The 18,106-nt window shown below is 41.7% G+C and overlaps 1 pseudogene; it reads right to left on the reverse strand.

Annotated features, from left to right (window-relative positions):
- Nucleotides 1–5,630: 5,630 nt before the first annotated feature.
- On the reverse strand, nt 5,631–8,702 carry LOC105494813 (eukaryotic translation initiation factor 2 subunit 3 pseudogene; annotated as a pseudogene).
- Nucleotides 8,703–18,106: the final 9,404 nt, after the last annotated feature.

Raw genomic sequence — 18,106 nt, forward strand, 5'->3', positions numbered from 1 at the left:
TGGATTGATCTGGGGCTGAGAGAGAAAGAAAAATGGGGTGACTCCAAGGTTTTTGGCCTAGGCAACTTGAAGGGTAGAGTTTCCACTTTATTGTGAGAAATAGAAGATAGAGGGAAAACAAGTTGGGAGAGAAAGGGAGGAAATCAAAAGATAGTAAATGGTATTTTCCCCACTCTTCAGGTAGGTGAAGAATAAAAAGATGAGGAGTTGTGAGAGTGTGGAAAACCGGAATTACCATGACAAGAATAGAAATTAATTCAAACTACTCAGGGGGCAAATTTATACTACAGTAAATATATAAATCTCTGATCCACCAATTCCTCTTGTAGAGACTTATCCTATAGAAATACTGGAACAAATACTCAAAACTATAAGTACAAGGATATTTATTTCAGGAAAGAAGGAAGAAAGAACAGAAAGAAGAAAGAGAGAAAGAAAGGAAGGAAGGAAAGAAAGAGAAAGAAAGAAAGAAGGAAAAAAAACAAATAGGTATGTAGAAACTTGGAGGGTTTTTTTCCGGAGCTGGTGGGGGTCTTGCTCTGTCGCCCAGGTCCCCTGCAGTGGCACAATCGTAGCTTACTGAAACCTCAAACTCATGGGCTCAAGCAATCCTCCCACCACAGCCTCCAAGTAGCTGAGACTACAGGTATGTGCCACCACGCCCAGCCAATGTTTAATTTTTTTGTAGAGACAGGGTCTAGGCTCGTAGGCTCAAGAAATCCTCCTGCCCTGGCCTCCTAAAGTGCTGGGATTACAGGAGTGAGCCACCACGCCTGGCCTGAAACTTGAGTTTTTACTTAGAGAGAAACATTTTATTTTTTCAGTCGCGATTTGGAAATTCTGATATTTGAATCTAAAGCCCTAGCTTAGTTAACCACTTTAAGAGTCCACAGCTTTTTACAACCAAAGAAACCAGAATTCTCCAAAGAGTAGTTGTCCTCACCCACTACGACCAGGTTGCCATAGATCTCCAGCATCACTTCTCTGTACAAGGCCCTTTGTGCAGAGTCTAGTTGCCCCCATTCCTCCTCGGTGAAGTCCATGGCCACATCCTTGAACGTAACAGGTTCCTAAAACACCAATGAACAGGAATTCCTCTTCAGTGAGCAAGCATTTACAGCAATGCATGTGGTACACAGTGTCCACCTGGCAACCCTGGGGGAGGTAGATAACCTCAGAGTTCACCTCAAGCCATAAGAAAAATTAAAAGAACAATTTTTAAAATGTAAAAAGATACATGTGTCATATGCGGAGGCTCACTAACCTTAATAATCTGAAGAGCTCTTAAACATCAGTCAGAAAAAGATAAAATGCACTGGTTAAAAAATGGACAAACGGAAAATGACCTGATAATTCCTAGAAGAAAAACAAATGGCCAATAAACAGACAAAAACATATGCTGCCTCACAAATTATCAAGGAAATGGACATTCAGGCTGGGCGTTGTGGCTTATGCCTGTAATCCCAGCACTTTGGGAGGCTGAGGCGGGCGTATCACCTGAGGTTGGGAGTTTGAGACCAGCCTGATCAACATGGATAAACCCTACCTCTACTAAAAACACAAAATTAGCCGGGCACGGTGGCACATGCTTGTAATCCCAGCTACTCAGGAGGCTGAGGCAGGAGAATTGCTTGAAGGCGGGATGTAGAAGTTGCAGTGAGCCGAGATGGCACCACTGCACTCTAGCCTGTGACACAAGAGCAATACTCTGTCTAAGGAAAAAAAAAAGAAAGAAAGAAAGAAAGAAAGAATGAAAAAGAAATGTACATTCAAATAACAATGAGACATTATTTCAATCTATTAGGCAAAGATTAAGACATAATATTCATTAGTGAGGGTATGAGGAAACACCCTCATATGCTGTTGGAAGGAGTATAAATTATTATAAACTTTTTTTGGTGAGCAATTTGGCAATATTTATTAAACATCTTTTGACCCAGCAATTCCAATTCAGAAATTCATCTTCATTAGTATAACTAATGACTTCCTTGCCACTAAATCCAATGGAAGGTTTTCAATCCTTTTTATACTTGATTTCTTGACATTATTTGGCCCTGTTGACTACACAGTCTTCCTCAAAACTCTCCTCTCATGATCTAGATACCACAGTAACCTGGTTTTTCTCCTACCTCTCTGATCACTCTTTCTCAATCTCCTTTACTCATCAATGTTGGGGTTCCCCAGGTTGGATCTTAAGCCCCCTTCTTACTCTACTCACTCCCCCTATGTGATCTCATCTATTCTTATAGCTTCAAATGCCATTTGAATGCTGACAACTCAAATGTACATTTGCAGCTGAGACCTCAAGCCAGACAGTTACAGACCCAAGTACCTGCCAGATGAATATCCAGTTTGAAACACAATGCCTGACTTAGAATAGGTAATCAATAAATATCTACCCAATGAAACAAATACCTACTTGGATGCCTCAAAGGCATCTAAATTAACATGCTAAATTCCAACTTTATCTCTGCTTCTCTTTCATGTTTAGGAAATGATCAGGAAATTGAGTTCAGGAAATCATAGCTCCAACCACCAAAATGTTGAAGTCAGAAAAATATGAGTCATCCTTGATTTCTTTTTCTCCCTCCTCCCTGACATCTGCTCCATCACTAAATCTAAATATCTCTTTGCTGGATGTGGTGGCTCACGCCTGTAATCCCAACACCTTGAGAGGCCCAAGTGGGAAGGTCATTTGAGCCCAGGAATTCAAGACCAGTCTGGGCAACCTAGGGAGACTCCATCTCTACCAAAAAGAAAAAGATAAGGCCAGGCACTCACGCCTGTAATCCCAGCACTTTGGGAGGCCGAGGCAGGCAGATCACCTGAGGTGGGGAGTTTGTGACCAGCCTGACCAACATGGAGAAACCCCATCTCGACTAGAAATGCAAAATTAGCTGAGTGTGGTGGTGCATGCCTGTAATCCCAGCTACTGAGGAGGCTGAGGCAGGAGAATCAATTGAACCCGGGAGGTGGAGGTTGCAGTGAGCCAAGACTGTGCCATTGCACTGCAGCCTGGGCAACAAGAGCGAAGATCCGTGAAAGAAAGAAAAGAAAGAAAGAGAGAAAGAGAGAAAGAGAGAAGGAAGGAAGGAAGGAAGGAAGGAAGGAAGGAAGGAAGGAAGGAAGGAAGGAAGGAAGGAAGGAAGGAGGGAAGGAGGGAGGGAGGGAGGGAGGGAGGGAGGGAGGGAGGGAAGGAAGGAAGGGAGGGAGGGAGGGAGGGAGGGAGGGAGGGAGGGAGGGAGGGAAGGAAGGAAGGAAGGAAGGAAGGAAGGAAGGAAGGAAGGAAGGAAGGAAGGAAGGAAGGAAGGAAGCTTGCTTGGTGTGGTGGCAGGCACCTGTAGTCCCAACTACTCAGGAGGCTGAGGTGGGAAGATCACTTGAGCCCAGGAGGATGAGGCTGCAGTGAACCATGATTGCGCCACTGTGTTCCAGCCTGAGTGACAGAGACAGATCTTATCTCTAAATAAATAAATATCTCTGCTGTCGCCACTTTTTTCTGAGCCACTGTGATCTCTCACCTCGGCCTCCTAGTTGGTCTATACCATGTTGCCTTCCTGCAATATAATCTCCTCTTCTTATGCCCATTTCTTAAATATTTGTGTTCCTCAAGGTTCTTCTCTGTTTCTTTTTCTTCTCTTCTCACATATCAACCAAGCCCATGGCTTTAATGACCAATCTATGGTGACCGCTCATACATTTGTACCTTTACCCTGGATCTCTCTCAGACCTTGATATCTACTACCTACCTTCTAGACTTCTTTAATTGGATGTCCCACACGCACTTTAAACTTTTTTTTTATTTAAAATTGTTTTATTTCTATGCTACAACCTTAAAAGTCAGCCAAGTTTATAAAATTAATATGCCTCCTCAAAACATCAACTTAGATAACCCATAGCCAGAGCTTCTAAACTTCTTCAATGCAACTTCAACATTCAAAAGAGCACAATATGCCTTAAATCCCATCTCAATGCAAATTTAAGAAAAGCAAAGCAAACTGTATTATCAGACTACCAAAACTCAGTAAGATTCTGTAATTTAACATACCCGCTTCTCAACTCTCTAAATTTGTTTCTCAACACTGGGGAGTTTTTAAAGATATCAATGCCTGAATTCTATTCCAAGCCAATTAAATCAGAATCTCTGTGGGGCATTTTTTTTAAAAAAGCTTCCCCAGCAATTCTAATATCAGCGAGAGTTAGGAATCACTGCTTAACAGAACCTCTTATGAAGCAAAAACATAAATAAAGAAAAATAAGCCAGGCACAGTGGCTCACGCCTGTAATCCCAGCACTTTGGGAGGCCAAGGCGGGCAGATCACCTGAGGTCAGGAGTTTGAGACCAGCCTGGCCAATATGGTGAAACCCCATCTCTATTGAAAATATAAATATTAGCTGGATGTGGTGGCATGTGTCTGTAATCTCAGCTACTCGGGAGGCTAAGGTGCGAGAATCGCTCGAACCAAAGAGGCAGAGGTTGCAGTGGGCCCAGATCGTGCCACTTCACTCTAGTCTAGATGACAGAGCGAGCCTCCATCTCTAAAAAAATAAAAAAGATAAAGCACAGGAAGTAAGTATAGGGACATGGGGAAGTAAGTATAGGGACATGGGGAATAAGTTAAAAATGAAAAGGACTTACTCATTGCTTTCCAACATCTTTTACTTCTTGACCTTTTGAAACGTCCAGAAATTAGTAATATTACAATCTGTGTCATGATAATGTAACAGTTAAGAAAAACATAAAATGAAGGCCTGGAAAGATCTTTGTTACTCATCTAGAATTATTTGGTATAACAGTATTTTCCAGTGGAGGAAGACTATTGGATTTCAGGCATAAAACAATGCAGAAAAAATCCCAAGGCATTGACCTCTGACTCTGGTTTCCCATGTTTCAGGCCAGGAAGAGCAAAGGGAGAAAAAGATTTGTCCATGGAAACAAGTACTCATGCTCTAAAGGACAATTTCATTTGAACCCATTAATTTCCTTTTCATGCAAAATTTTAAAGATAAAGCAACATAAAATATGGGGACAAAGAAAAGGGAGAAGGTCTTCAAGGAGAATTTGTGCCTTTAAGTTTTTACTGGTACCTCAGTCCTTCAGCCTGAGCTACTCAAAGATGAATCATGAAAAAGAAAGAAAATTTATTTCAAACAAGTTCAGTAGTATATGTGTGTGCTACAGCAAAGGCTGGTTGTAGCAAAGTTTCATTTCAAACCATATGACTTGGGCTGGGCAAGGTGGCTCATGCCTGTAATCCCAGCACTTTGGGAAGCCAAGGTGGGCTGATCACCCTGAGGTCAGGAGAGACCAGCCTGGCCAACATGTTGAAACCCCATCTCTACTAAAAATACAAAAATTAGCCAGGTATGGTGGCATGCGCCTGTAATCTCAGCTACTTGGGGGGCTGAGGCAGGAGAATCGCTTGAATCCAGGAGGCAGAGGTTGCAGATCACACCACTGCACTCCAGCCTGGGTGACAGAGCCAGACTCAAAACAAAAACAAACAAACAAACAAACAAACAAACTGCATGATGTATAATTTTGACATTATATGGGAATACTTAACTTCTGCCAAAATGTAGATTCAATCCAACATTATGCCAATTTTTATATTAATTGTAGTCCCTAAGCTAAGTTTTCATAAGCACACACACAAAAAATGAGAACAACCTTACAGCTACCTACTAAGGTAACAAACTGTGAAATCAATTCCCCAATATCGCTTTGAAAATAAACCCCCAGTTGTTAAGAGAAATTTGAACTTCCAACTCCATCCAAATGTATTATTTAACCGGTATTCTTCAGTCATCATCTACTGGTGGCTTGATTGTCACTGCTCTTCTCATCTGACCCTAACCAATTAATCGCCATTGGTTTTCAACTCTTCGGCTAAGGGCAATATTTTCTCCTACCTCTGTGCACACTGGATTGGTCGAAACAATTTTACCCAAATCGGCCTTGACAGCACTAAGTCAACAGGGATCCTACGTTCACCATGAGCACTTCATTCTTTGACAGCTTTTGCACCTTTACTGCTTTCTTGTCTCCTTCAGTGTGTACACCTAGAAGCTGTCTAAGCAGGAAATAGGAAATTTCCACTTCTGTGAATATCTCAGGTAAGGCTTTGACAGCACCAAGTACCTGCCCCACCATTCTGTCTGTCCCACACAAAGTGGGATCAATTTTTGTTCCAACTCCAATAAGACTGCCTGGAGCAGCATATTGCAGATCATTATGCTCTGCAAAAGTGATACAATTTTGGAAAAGATTGGTTTACACATGAATTTTACTTCACTATATTTGGAAACAATACCAGGTCTTACTTCTATCTCCTGACCCACCTTTAATACTCCTTTTGGAATACTACCACCAGCTACACGCCCCCCGCCCTTAAGGTCATCAACTTCACAGCCAGCTTTGTTGACATCAAAGAATCTAATAACAATAAGTTGGGGCTCTGAAGTAAAGTCTCTTGGTGGTACTGGAATTTTCTTTACTATGTACTCACAAACTTCAATATTGTATTTCAGCTGAGCTGAAATTGGAATAATGGGAGTTCCCTCTGCTACTGTACCTTGGACAAATGCAAGGATCTGCTCGTATTGTTCTTTAGCCTGACTTCCTTTTAACAAATCAATTTTATGTTGTAGAATCAAATTATGCTTCAGTTTCATGATCTCTATAGCAGCCAGGTGTTCAGATGTCTGAGGCTGAGGGCAAAATTCATTACCAGCTATCAACAGAAGGGCTGCATTCATCACTGCTGCACCTTTCAGCATAGTAGCCATGAAAATACCGTGGCCAGGACAGACAACAAAGGAAACGTGTCTAATTTGAAGTTCCTTTTGGTCCCTGGAATGTCTGTAGGAAACTCATCAGGTGTACTGCCCCCACAAGATCTATAACATTCTGGCCGAGGGCAACTTGAGTCATCAAGTTTATAAATCTTAGCATTAGCATATCCAAGCTTGATTGTAATATTTCTTTCTAGTTCATTTTTGAACCTGACAGTGTGAACTCCAGAAACAGCTTTGACAACTGTGGATTTCCCATGAGCCACATGACCAATTGTACCTATATTAATGGTGGCTTGTCTGCTGATAACTTCGTGTGAAAATGGCGTCAACTTGGTAACATCCAAGGTGGTGAGATCCTGGCGGGAAAGATGCAGCTGCCTCAGAGTCACTCCAGCTTTTCCGCCCGCCATCTTGCCAGAAGAGGAAGGAAGTCCCAAACTATCTTCTAACTCCCGCCTCCATGCACATACAATATCTGCATCTCCTCTGTTCCTCATCTTATTGAAGTATCACCATTTACCCCATCATCAAAACCTGTGTCAGCCTTAACTACTTCCTCTTCTCTCATTCCCAATTATACACAGATCCATAGTGTTCTATATGTTTTAGATATTTGGGAGTGTCTGTATTCTTTATATCCTTATTTACCTATACAGCCAAGTTCCATTGCATTTCATTTCAAAGTTATATTTCAAAGTTAAGTTCACTGAATGCTACCTAATTACACAGACTAACTGATACCTTTATTTCAAACAAATCCAAAGATTCCTTGATCTATCATTCTTCCTGGTCACCTAGCACCTTTAAGTAACCTTCTCATGTCTGGCAATTCTTCACCTTATGAACCTCTGTGTCCCCAAGATAGAAGCCAGATTTGTTCCTCGGTTCCCCTTGTTGCTTGGGCTGACAAATCAAATGTACTCATACAAGTCTTTAATTTGGAAGCTGGTGGCTGGAAATAGTAAAGATGGCCACAGAGACATCCAGCTTCCTGGAGCAGTAAGAGCAAATGTTCTAGGGATGGTGTCTGGTGCCCTAGGTCAGCGGTACAAACTATGGTGTCTGGTGCATGGCAGTGGTCTTAACTGGGACAGTCCTGCTGTGTGAGTTGGGCATTGTTCCAAACGGTGTAGCTTCCAGGCCTGCTTATCTGGCCTTTGAGGAGATTCTCTGAACTACCAAATATCACTTCAATACATTCCTTTTAGCTAGAGTGGGTACTGGTTATTTGAGCACAGTAATCTAGAATGATGCAGTTGGCTTTAAAAAATCTATTACATATGTAATCATAAGAAGTAAGTGAGGAAAACCCACATGACCATCTCACAGGGTGGCAAAACAGCATTTAATAAAATAAATCATCTTCTAATTAAAAACACTTTTAAAAGACAATGCTCTAGGTACCTGGGATACATCAGTGAAATAAATAGACAAAATAGAAACCTAAATGAGAATAACAGACATACATGCATTAATTTTTTTTTTTTTTTTTTTTTTTTTTGAGATGGAGTTTCACTCTTGTTGCCCAGGCTGGAGTGCAATAGCATGATCTCGGCTCACTGCAACCTCCATCTCCTAGGTTCAAGCAATTCTCCTGCCTCAGCCTCCCGAGTAGCTGGGATTACCGGTGCCCATCACCATGGCCGGCTAATTTTGTATTTTTAGTAGAGACAGGGTTTCTCCATGTTGGTCAGGCTGGTCTTGAACTCCCGACCTCAGGTGATCTGCCCGCCTCCACCTCCCAAAGAGCTGGGATTACAGGCGTGAGCCACCATGCCTGGCCATGTGCATTAATTTTTAAAGACAATAACCATATGTGTTGTTTAGGAGTTCAGAATCCTTCTTCTTCTTCTTCTTTTTTTTTTTTTTTTTTTTTTTTTGAGACAGGGTCTCATGCAGGATCTCATGCTTTGTTGCCCAGACTGGACTGCAGTGGTGTGATCATGGCTCACTGCAGTCTCAAACTCCAGGGCTCAAGCAATCCTCCTACCTCAGCCTCCTGAGTAGCTGGGACCACAGGTGCATACCACCATACCCAGCTAATTTTTTTTGTTTTTTTGTAGAGAAAGGGTCTGTCTCCCTATGTGGCCTAGGCTTGTCTCAAACTCCTGCGCTCAGGCAATCCTCCAACCTCAGCCTCCCAAAATGCTGAGATTACAGGCATGAACCATCGTGCCTGGCCCAAAACCCTTCTAATAAATCATACTGACAGTCTTTTGATCCTCGTTTTCACAACATGTAAAGTTTTCATTTGATCCAGAAGATATCATTCCTATTTTCAAGGCAGTTTGTAGATACTTGGACCGTCTTATAGACTAACCAGCAAGTGCAAACTTAGCTGCATTCACACCTCAATAGAGCTGCTGAGCATTAAAATACGCTTCATAAGAACTGGTAGTGTTGCCAATAAGTAGGCAGGTGTTCTATCAACTGAAATTGTTTTGTAGGATTACTTAAAAGCCAGTACCTTCCTTCCCAGTTACTGCACTATAAAATGTGTGAATAAGGATGTGCTAGATCTTTTAGTGTGGTTATTTGTATTTATTATGGTTCTAAGAAGAAAGATTAAGTTGCACTGAGAGATGATGCAGAATGAAATTCACTGTCTTTTTTAAAGCTTTGAAATAATTCACTAGTGATTTTTCAGTCTTGAAATCTATGCATCAACATAATGAATGTTTAGTCCATAACAATTGTAACCCTTGTTTTCTAAAACTCTGTATTATATGTTATTACTTAAAGGCACATTTAAAACATATATTCTGGGCCAGGCGCGGTGCCTCATGCCTGTATTCCCAGCACCTTGGGAGGCTGAAGCGGGCAGATCACAAGGTCAGGAGTTTGAGACCAGCCTGGCCAACATGGTGAAACCCTGTCTCTACTAAAAATATGAAAATTAGCCAGGCATGGTGGTGCGCACCTGTAATCCCAGCTACGCAGGAGGCTGAGGCAGGAGAATCACTAGAATCTGGGAGGTGGAGGTGCAGTGAGCCAAGATTGTACCACTGCACTCCAGCCTGGGTAACACAGCCAGACTCTGTCTCAAAAAAAAAAAAAAAAAAAAAAAACCCATAAATTCTGAATTCACTGTCTCAATCTTGTACCTGAATCATCACAAACCCATTCATTGCAGTACAGTCAATTAACGCAAAATTACTAAATCTAGAGACATAGCAATTTCAGAACCAAAGCTGATCAAAGTAAATTCCCAGTAATTAGATATGTTCACATGGTAGCTATCATTTTCAATTCTTAATTATTTTTTTTGGGAGCTGGTTGTGAAAATGAACATATTTAAGTTGGTCTCCAAAATATAGAGATTTTTAATATTTTGACTTAGTTTGAATACAGGGAGCTTGACAATATTTTGCTAAGGAGTTTGCTTTATAAATTTACTCAGGTACACACATAAAATTGGCTTTGTTCTTAGTTAATAATGAATAATCATACCATTGTTACATTGTTATTTTGTAAAATTTATTTCTAAATAGAATAGAAATTTCTTACTGCTTAAATGCCTAAAACCGTAGTTGTTGTTGTTTTTTTTTTTTTTTGAGACGGAGTCTTGCTCAGTCGCCCAGGCTGCAGTGCAGTGGCTGTGATCTCGGCTCACGGCAAGCTCCGCCTCCCGGGTTCACGCCATTCTCCTGCCTCAGCCTCCCAAGTAGCTGGGACTACAGGCGCCCGCCGCCACGCCCGGCTAATTTTTTGCATTTTTAGTAGAGAAGGGGTTTCACCGTGTTAGCCAGGATGGTCTCGATCTCCTGACCTCGTGATCCGCCCGCATCGGCCTCCCAAAGTGCTGGGATTACAGGCGTGAGCCACCATGCCCGGCCAAAACTGTAGTTTTTAATGCCCAACCCTAGAGTTTATTTTAGCTATGAGAAAAGAAGCAAGATCAAGTGCATCTATGACTATACCACCTCAGATAATACTGAAAAATCATCTGCAGTGTTAAAATGCCTCATATCTATAATGATCCTACATTGAATAATACAGACACACATAAATTAGTTGCTGATATAAATGAAACCTCTTAGCCTACGATCTACTTGAACTTACATATAGAAAGTATAATCTCTGGTTCTTCTCCATATTCTTCTCTTCTAGAATGTGTGTGCAATATAGTTGTACTATCTATTCACTTGGCTAAAGATTTTTTGACTGCTGCATATTCTTTTTATATAAAATAATTGCATCAGCAACTCTAAGCCTTTTATCTTGCCCACTAGTTTGACAGCTTGTATTTCTAGGCTAGAATACTTAAATTATGACTCTTTTTCCTAGGCTGTGGATGGTTGTTATCATTACCATTCATCCATGGAAAGGAAATTTGGGCCGGGCGCGGTGCTCGTGCCTATAATCCCAGCACTTTGGGAGGCCAAGGCAAGGCAGATCACCTGAGGTCAAAAGTTTGAGACCAGCCTTGCCAACATGGTGAAACCCCGTCTCTACTAAAAATACAAAAACTAGTCGGCCATGGTGGCGGGCCCCTGTAATCCCAGCTACTCAGGAGGCTGAGGCAGGAGAATCTCTTGAACCCGGGAGACGGAGGTTGCAGTGAACCAAGACCACGCCATTGCACTCCAACAACAAGAGTAAAACTCCAAGTCAGAAAAGAAAAGAAAAGAAAATTTGATGAAAACAACAAACATTTCGGCTGGGTGTAGTGGCTCACACCTGTAATCCCAACACTTTGGAAGGCTGAGGCGGGTGGATCACCTGAGGTCAGGAGTTCAAGACCAGCCTGGTCAACATGGGGAAACCCCATCTCTACTAAAAATACAAAAAGTTAGCGAGCTGTAGTGGCAGGCACCTGTAATCCCAGCTACTTGGGAGGCTGAGGCAGGAGACTTGCTTGAACCTGGGAGGCAGAGGTTGCAATGAGTTGAGATGGTGCCACTACACTCAAGCCTGGGCGACAAGAGTGAAACTTCATCTCAAAAGAAAAAAAAAAGAAAGAAAAGAAAAGAAAACAACAAACATTTCAAGTATAGCTCCCACCCCTGTAAAGGGAATAACATTTCATTTGCTATATATATATCATTTTTATTTTATGATAAGAAAAGTGCTAAGGCCAGGTACAGTGGTTCACACCTGTAATCCCTGCATTTTGGAAGGCTGAGGTGGGCAGATCTCTTTAGCCCAGGAGTTCGAGACCAGCCTGGGCAACATGGTGAATCCCCATCTCTACCAAAAATACAAAAATTAACTGGCCATGGTGGTATGTGCCTGTAGTCCCAGCTACTCAGCAGGCTGAAGTGGGAGAATCACCTGAGTCCAGGGAGGTCCAGCCTGCAGTGACCCTATTTGCGCCTCTGCTCTCCAGCCTAGGCAACAGAGTGACACCCTGTCTCAAAAAAAAAAAAAAAAAAAAAAAAAAAAAAAAAAAAAAAAAAGCTAAATATTATATATAACTAGAGAAGATGTAGAAAAAGTACAAAATATATAATCACATCACCCAAAAGTTACTACTACTTACATTTTGGAATACATATGTATATAAAACTTTTTAAAATTGGGATATTCTCTGTAACTTTTTTCTTAATATTTTTTAATTAAAATATCATGAATATTTCCCTTATTAGGGAAGAAGAGTCACCAAGCCCTGACCAGTTTTTGTTTGCCTTTCAATCATAGCACGTATGTTGATGCAAAGACCTATTCATTCCCTCATTCTAAATTCCTTTCTAATATAATGCGAATTAATTTTCTTCCAGAAGTCTCTGCGAAGTATCATACTAATTTTTCTAAACTAAATATAGGAGTTCCCTAGTTACATGCTGCTTGACCTCCTGTAGGTTTACCCCTAGATATGTAGCTACAGCAGTGAAACAGGATGAGTTATATTTATAAAACCATTTACCTGCAGAAATGCCTCTTTTCCTATACTAAATGCTTAAAGTAGTACAGAACACAGCTGCTTTCTTTCTTCAGTATCTTGTTAATCAGGATTAAATATATGTATATGCACATGTACATACATACACACACCCCCTTTGGTGGTTTGCATAGAGAAGAAAACATATTACAATGCTCTTGGCTAAGCAGAGGCAGTAGAAGACTATGTGACTGTCCCCGACTTCTGTTATCTAAAAGGAGGTTCAAGAATGCTCAGTAACAACTGCCACATCTATTGACTGGCACCAGGAAATGGTTAGAAATGAAGTTCATAGAGATGAGATTCATACTACATAAAAAATCATATTCTTTCACTTACACTTGGCAATTATGCAAATGGTGATTTTTAGGATTTGAAGACATAAGGTGTTTACCAGAGACTCTTTTTTTTTGAAATGGAGTCTCACTCTGTCCCCCAGGCTAGAGTGCAGTGGTATGATCTCAGCTCACTGCAACCTCCACCTTCCAGGTTCAAGCAATTCTCCTGCCTCAGCCTCCTGAGTAGCTGGGACTATAGCACCCACCACCACGCCCGGCTAATTTTTGTATTTTTAGTAGAGACGGGGTTTCACCATGTTGGCCAGGCTGGTCTCAAACTTCTGACCTCAGGTGAGCCACCACGCCTGGCCAGAGACTTTTAATAGACCCAATTTTGGGAGCATTTTTAAAAATTGTGTTAAAATGTAAATAAGATTTAAGATTTTAACCATTTTTAAGTGTATCATTCACTGGCACTAAGTACAGTCATGATGTTGTACAACCATTATCATAATAGATAAAATTTTATATAAAGTGCATGACATATTTCAAACCTACAGTTATACAAATTTTGAAGCAATGCAGATATTTCTATAATTTGTATAAAAAATAAATCAGGGCAGTGCATACATGTAATTATAGTCCATCTGAAGCCTCATATTCAATTCCTCACAATTTCCTAAGCTTTACACTCTACATTAAAATTGTCTACTTATAACTCAAAATTTTCTGAAATCTTTTCAATAAAATCAGTAATATCACTTACAGAAAACAAGAAATAACGAGTGTTGGCAAGGATGTGGAGACACTGGAACCCCTGAACGCTAAAGGTGGGAATGTAAAATGGTCAAGCTGCTACGGAAAACAGTATAAAGGCTCCTCAAAGAATTAAAGATAGAGCTACCATATGATGCAGCAATCCCACTTCTGGGTATTTATCCAAAAGAATTGAAAACAGGATCCCAAAGGGATATTTGCTCTCCCATGTTCATAGTCGCATTACTCACAATAGCCAAGAATTGAAACAACCTAAATGTCCATCAATGGTTCAATAAAGACAATATGGGATATAAACACAATGGAATAATTCAGCCTTAAAAAAGAAGGAAATTCTGTCATAGGCTACAGTGTGAATGATCCTTAAGAATTAGGCTTAGTCAGCTGGATGGGGTGACTCACGCTTATCATCCCAGAACCTCAGGAGGCTGAGGCGGGAGGATCACTTGAAGCCAGGAGTCTGAGACCAGCCTGGGCAACAAAACAAGACCCAGTCTGTACCAAAAAAACAAAAACAAAAACTTTTTTAAGCCAGGCATAGTGATATGCAGCTATGATTCCAGCTACTCAAGAAGCTGAGGAGGGAGGATTACTTGAGCCCAGGAGTTGAAGCTGCAGTGAGCTATGATCGCGCCACTGCACTCCAGCCCGGGTGACAGAGTGAGACCCCATCTCAAAAAAAAAAAAAAAAAAATAGGCCAAGTGAAATAAACCAGTCATGAAAGGACAAATATTGCACGATTCCACTTATATGAATTATCTAAAGTAGTCAAACTTACTGAATCCATTAAGTAAAATGGTGGTTGCCAGGGGCTGGAGGAGTTAGAAATGGGGCATTGTTCCATGGCTACTCAGTTTCAGTCATACAAGATGAAAAAGTTCTAGAGATCTGCTCTACAATGAAGTGCATCTAGTAAAAAATAATGTGCTGTTCACTTAAAATTTTGATAGGGGCCGGGCGTGGTGGCTCATACCTGTAATCCCAGCACTTTGGGAGGCCGAGATGGGCGGATCACGAGGTCAGGAGATCGAGACCATCCTGGCTAACACGGTGAAACCCCGTCTCTACTAAAAAATACAAAAATTAGCCGGGCGAGGTGGCAGGCGCCTGTAGTTCCAGCTACACGGGAGGCTGAGGCAGGAGAATGGCTTGAACCTGGGAGGCGGAGCTTGCAGTGAGTGGAGATCGCGCCACTGCACTCCAGCCTGGGTGACAGAGGCAGACTCCATCTCAAAAAAAAAAAAAAAAAATTTGATAGGGTACACTTCATGTCATTTTTTAAACACTTCACACACACACACACACACACACACACACACACACACACACCAAGTTTCTGGTTTCAGGTATGGACAAAACAAAAGGTGAAAATATCTCCTCCATCTCATTACCACCTACCCCACAGATGATCATTTTCATTACCATTCTGGGCAACAAAACAAAACAGAATCCTGCATTTGCCTCGCCCCTGGGCTTTAAGAAAACACTGCTAAAATAGGGGTCCGGAAACCTGACAATAATGAAAACAAGTAGCTTTTTTTTTTTTTAGACAATCTTGCTCTGCCACCCAGGTTGGAGTGCAGTGGCACAAACACGGCTCACTGCAGCCTCGACCTCCCAGGCTCAAGCAATCCTCAGCTGCCCCGCATCCTCCTGGGAGGACTAGAGGTGTGCACACAGCTGGCTCATTTTTTTCCCTTTTGTAGAGATGGGGTTCTCACTATGTTGTCCAGGGTGGTCTCAAACTCCTGGGCTCAAGTGATCCTCCTGCCTTGGGCTCTCAAAGTACTGCTATCACAGGCATGAACTATCATTGCCCATCACATAGCTTTTTTAAAGTTAGAAACAATACTTTCCAACCTGTGAAAGATGGTGAAATAGATACAAAGTTATAATGACGATAAAAGAATTTAAAGGCCGGGTGCGGTGGCTCAAGCCTGTAATCTCAGCACTTTGGGAGGCCGAGACGGGCGGATGATGAGGTCAGGAGATCGAGACCATCCTGGCTAACACGGTGGAACCCGTCTCTACTAAAAAATACAAAAAAACTAGCCGGGCGAGGTGGCAGGCGCCTGTAGTCCCAGCTACTCGGGAGGCTGAGGCAGGAGAATGGAGTGAACCCGGGAGGCAGAGCTTGCAGTGAGCTGAGATCCGGCCACTGTACTCCAGCCTGGGCGGCAGAGCGAGACTCCATCTCAAAAAAAAAAAAAAAAAAGAATTAAAAAAAATTTTTTTAACAAGGATGCAGGGTGAACTCTGAGAACTGGGTAAGTCATCTCAGAAGAATGAATGAGGAGGGTAATCAAAACAAGGAGATAAAGGCATGATGGGGAAATGAGAGGAGGTGGATTGGTTTGGAGTTGGAGAGTCAAGGTTCACAATTTCCAAATATTAAATTGTCCTGTTAGGATTTTCCTTAGTCTCCTTCATACACTGGTCTTTCCCCTCTTACTCATCTTGCACACAACCACCAAGCAAATTGTCAGCCACTAACTCCCTCTTATTATAGGCACCTTCTCATAGCCTCAGCCTCTGACTCCATCCAAACTACAGCTAAGGCATATTTGTAGAAATTTCTCCCACTCCATTTCTAGGTAAAATTCATTTGTTTGGGAGCAAACAAAATTATGAAACCACATACAGACATCCTGATGTATTACAATTTAAATGTCCTGGCTACATTTTATTTCCAGTAAGCTGTAGAGCAGACTATTGCACACTTCTTGCCACCTTGACCTACATAGCTGCTCTTTCAGGGGCATCTCATACCATGCAGCAACAGTGGAGTCTCCTGCCCCCGTCTCCCTCCTTTATCTGTGTGGTTTGGAGTTTCTCAGATGAGGGTTACAGGCAGGGGAAGGAGAGACAGAATCGAAATGGTAAACACTACATAGGCTGAAGTGAGGACTTCATGTAAGAAATGACAGAAAACTCCTGAGCTGAAAAAAGGCAAGTCCTGTGACTATAAATACCAAGATTTTCCTGTGTGGCTGGCATACTAATTGTGAAGACAACTCCCTGAAAAGAAGGTTCCAGAAATTTTGGAATGACCTCATAAATGAAATTAGCATATAGCCTCCTAAAATAACTTAGAAAGACAAGATTTAATTTAGATCTTTAAAGTCCCAGTATGCTTATTCAAAAAAGCACTATCGTTTATAGTTATTACCCAACACTACTCTTTCAAAAAATGGCTAATGAAAGAAAACAACGCAACATAATTGTAACTGAGCTTAAACTTAAAAGGCTTGATTTCTGAATTTAGGTTCAAGTCTAAGTTTTGTCACCACTCAAGACATAGAAGTTTTTTGGCATTACCAAGGAATATTGTGGACAGCAAGAAAACTTTAAATAATGACTAATTAATCCTTGAAGGGAATATGTAGAATTTACAAAATGTCACATTCCAAAGTTGCTACGTAGAAAAACTTGCTCTTTTCTAACAAGTTTTCATCTTCATTAATGATGACTATGCTATTCATAAGGAAAATTCCAGGCATCTTCGGAGCTAAACATGTATTGACTTCTTAAAAAAAAAAAAAAATTCCCTGTAATCCCAGCGCTTTGGGAGGCTGAAGGGGGATGACAGGCAGGAGGATCGTTAGAGGCCAGGAGTTCAAGACCAGCCTAGGCAACATAGTGAGATGCCTTCTCTACAAAAAATAAAAAATTAGCCAGGTGTGGTGGCTTGCACCTGTAGTCTTAGCTACTTAAGAGGCTGAGGTGGGAGGAATGCTTAAACCCAGAAATTCATGGTTACAGTGGGCTATGATTGTGCCATTGTGCTCAAGCCTCAGGAACAGAGTGAGATCTTGTCTCTATATATAAACAATAACAAAAGGTCCAGGCGTGGTGGCTCACGCCTGTAATCCCAGCACTTCAGGAGGCCAACGCGGGAAGATCACGAGGTCAGAAGATCGAGACCATCCTGGCTAACATGGTGAAATCCCGTCTCTACTAAAAATACAAAAACAAAAATAGCCGGGAGTGGTGGCGGCCGCTTGTAATGCCAGCTACTCAGGAGGCTGAGGCGGGAGAATGGCGTGAACCCGAGATGGCGCCACTGCACTCCAGCCTGGGCAACAGAGTGAGACTCCGCCTCAAACAAACAAACAAAACAACAAAATCCCCAAAACTGTCCTCAAAAGTTGGAAAGTATCATGAGACCCTACTTTATTAAAATAAAATACAGATGATACCCCAGTTAAATACCACTTAAGCTGGCCAGACACAGTGGCTCACGCCTGTAATCCCAGCACTCTGGGAGGCCAAGGTGGACAAATTATGAGGTCAGGAGTTCGAGACCATCCTGGCCAACATGGCAAAACCCCGTCTCTACTAAAAATACAAAAATTAGCCAGGTGTGGTGGC

Source organism: Macaca nemestrina, chromosome 1 (assembly GCF_043159975.1).
Source record: "Macaca nemestrina isolate mMacNem1 chromosome 1, mMacNem.hap1, whole genome shotgun sequence".
NCBI classification, from domain to species: Eukaryota; Metazoa; Chordata; class Mammalia; order Primates; family Cercopithecidae; genus Macaca; species Macaca nemestrina.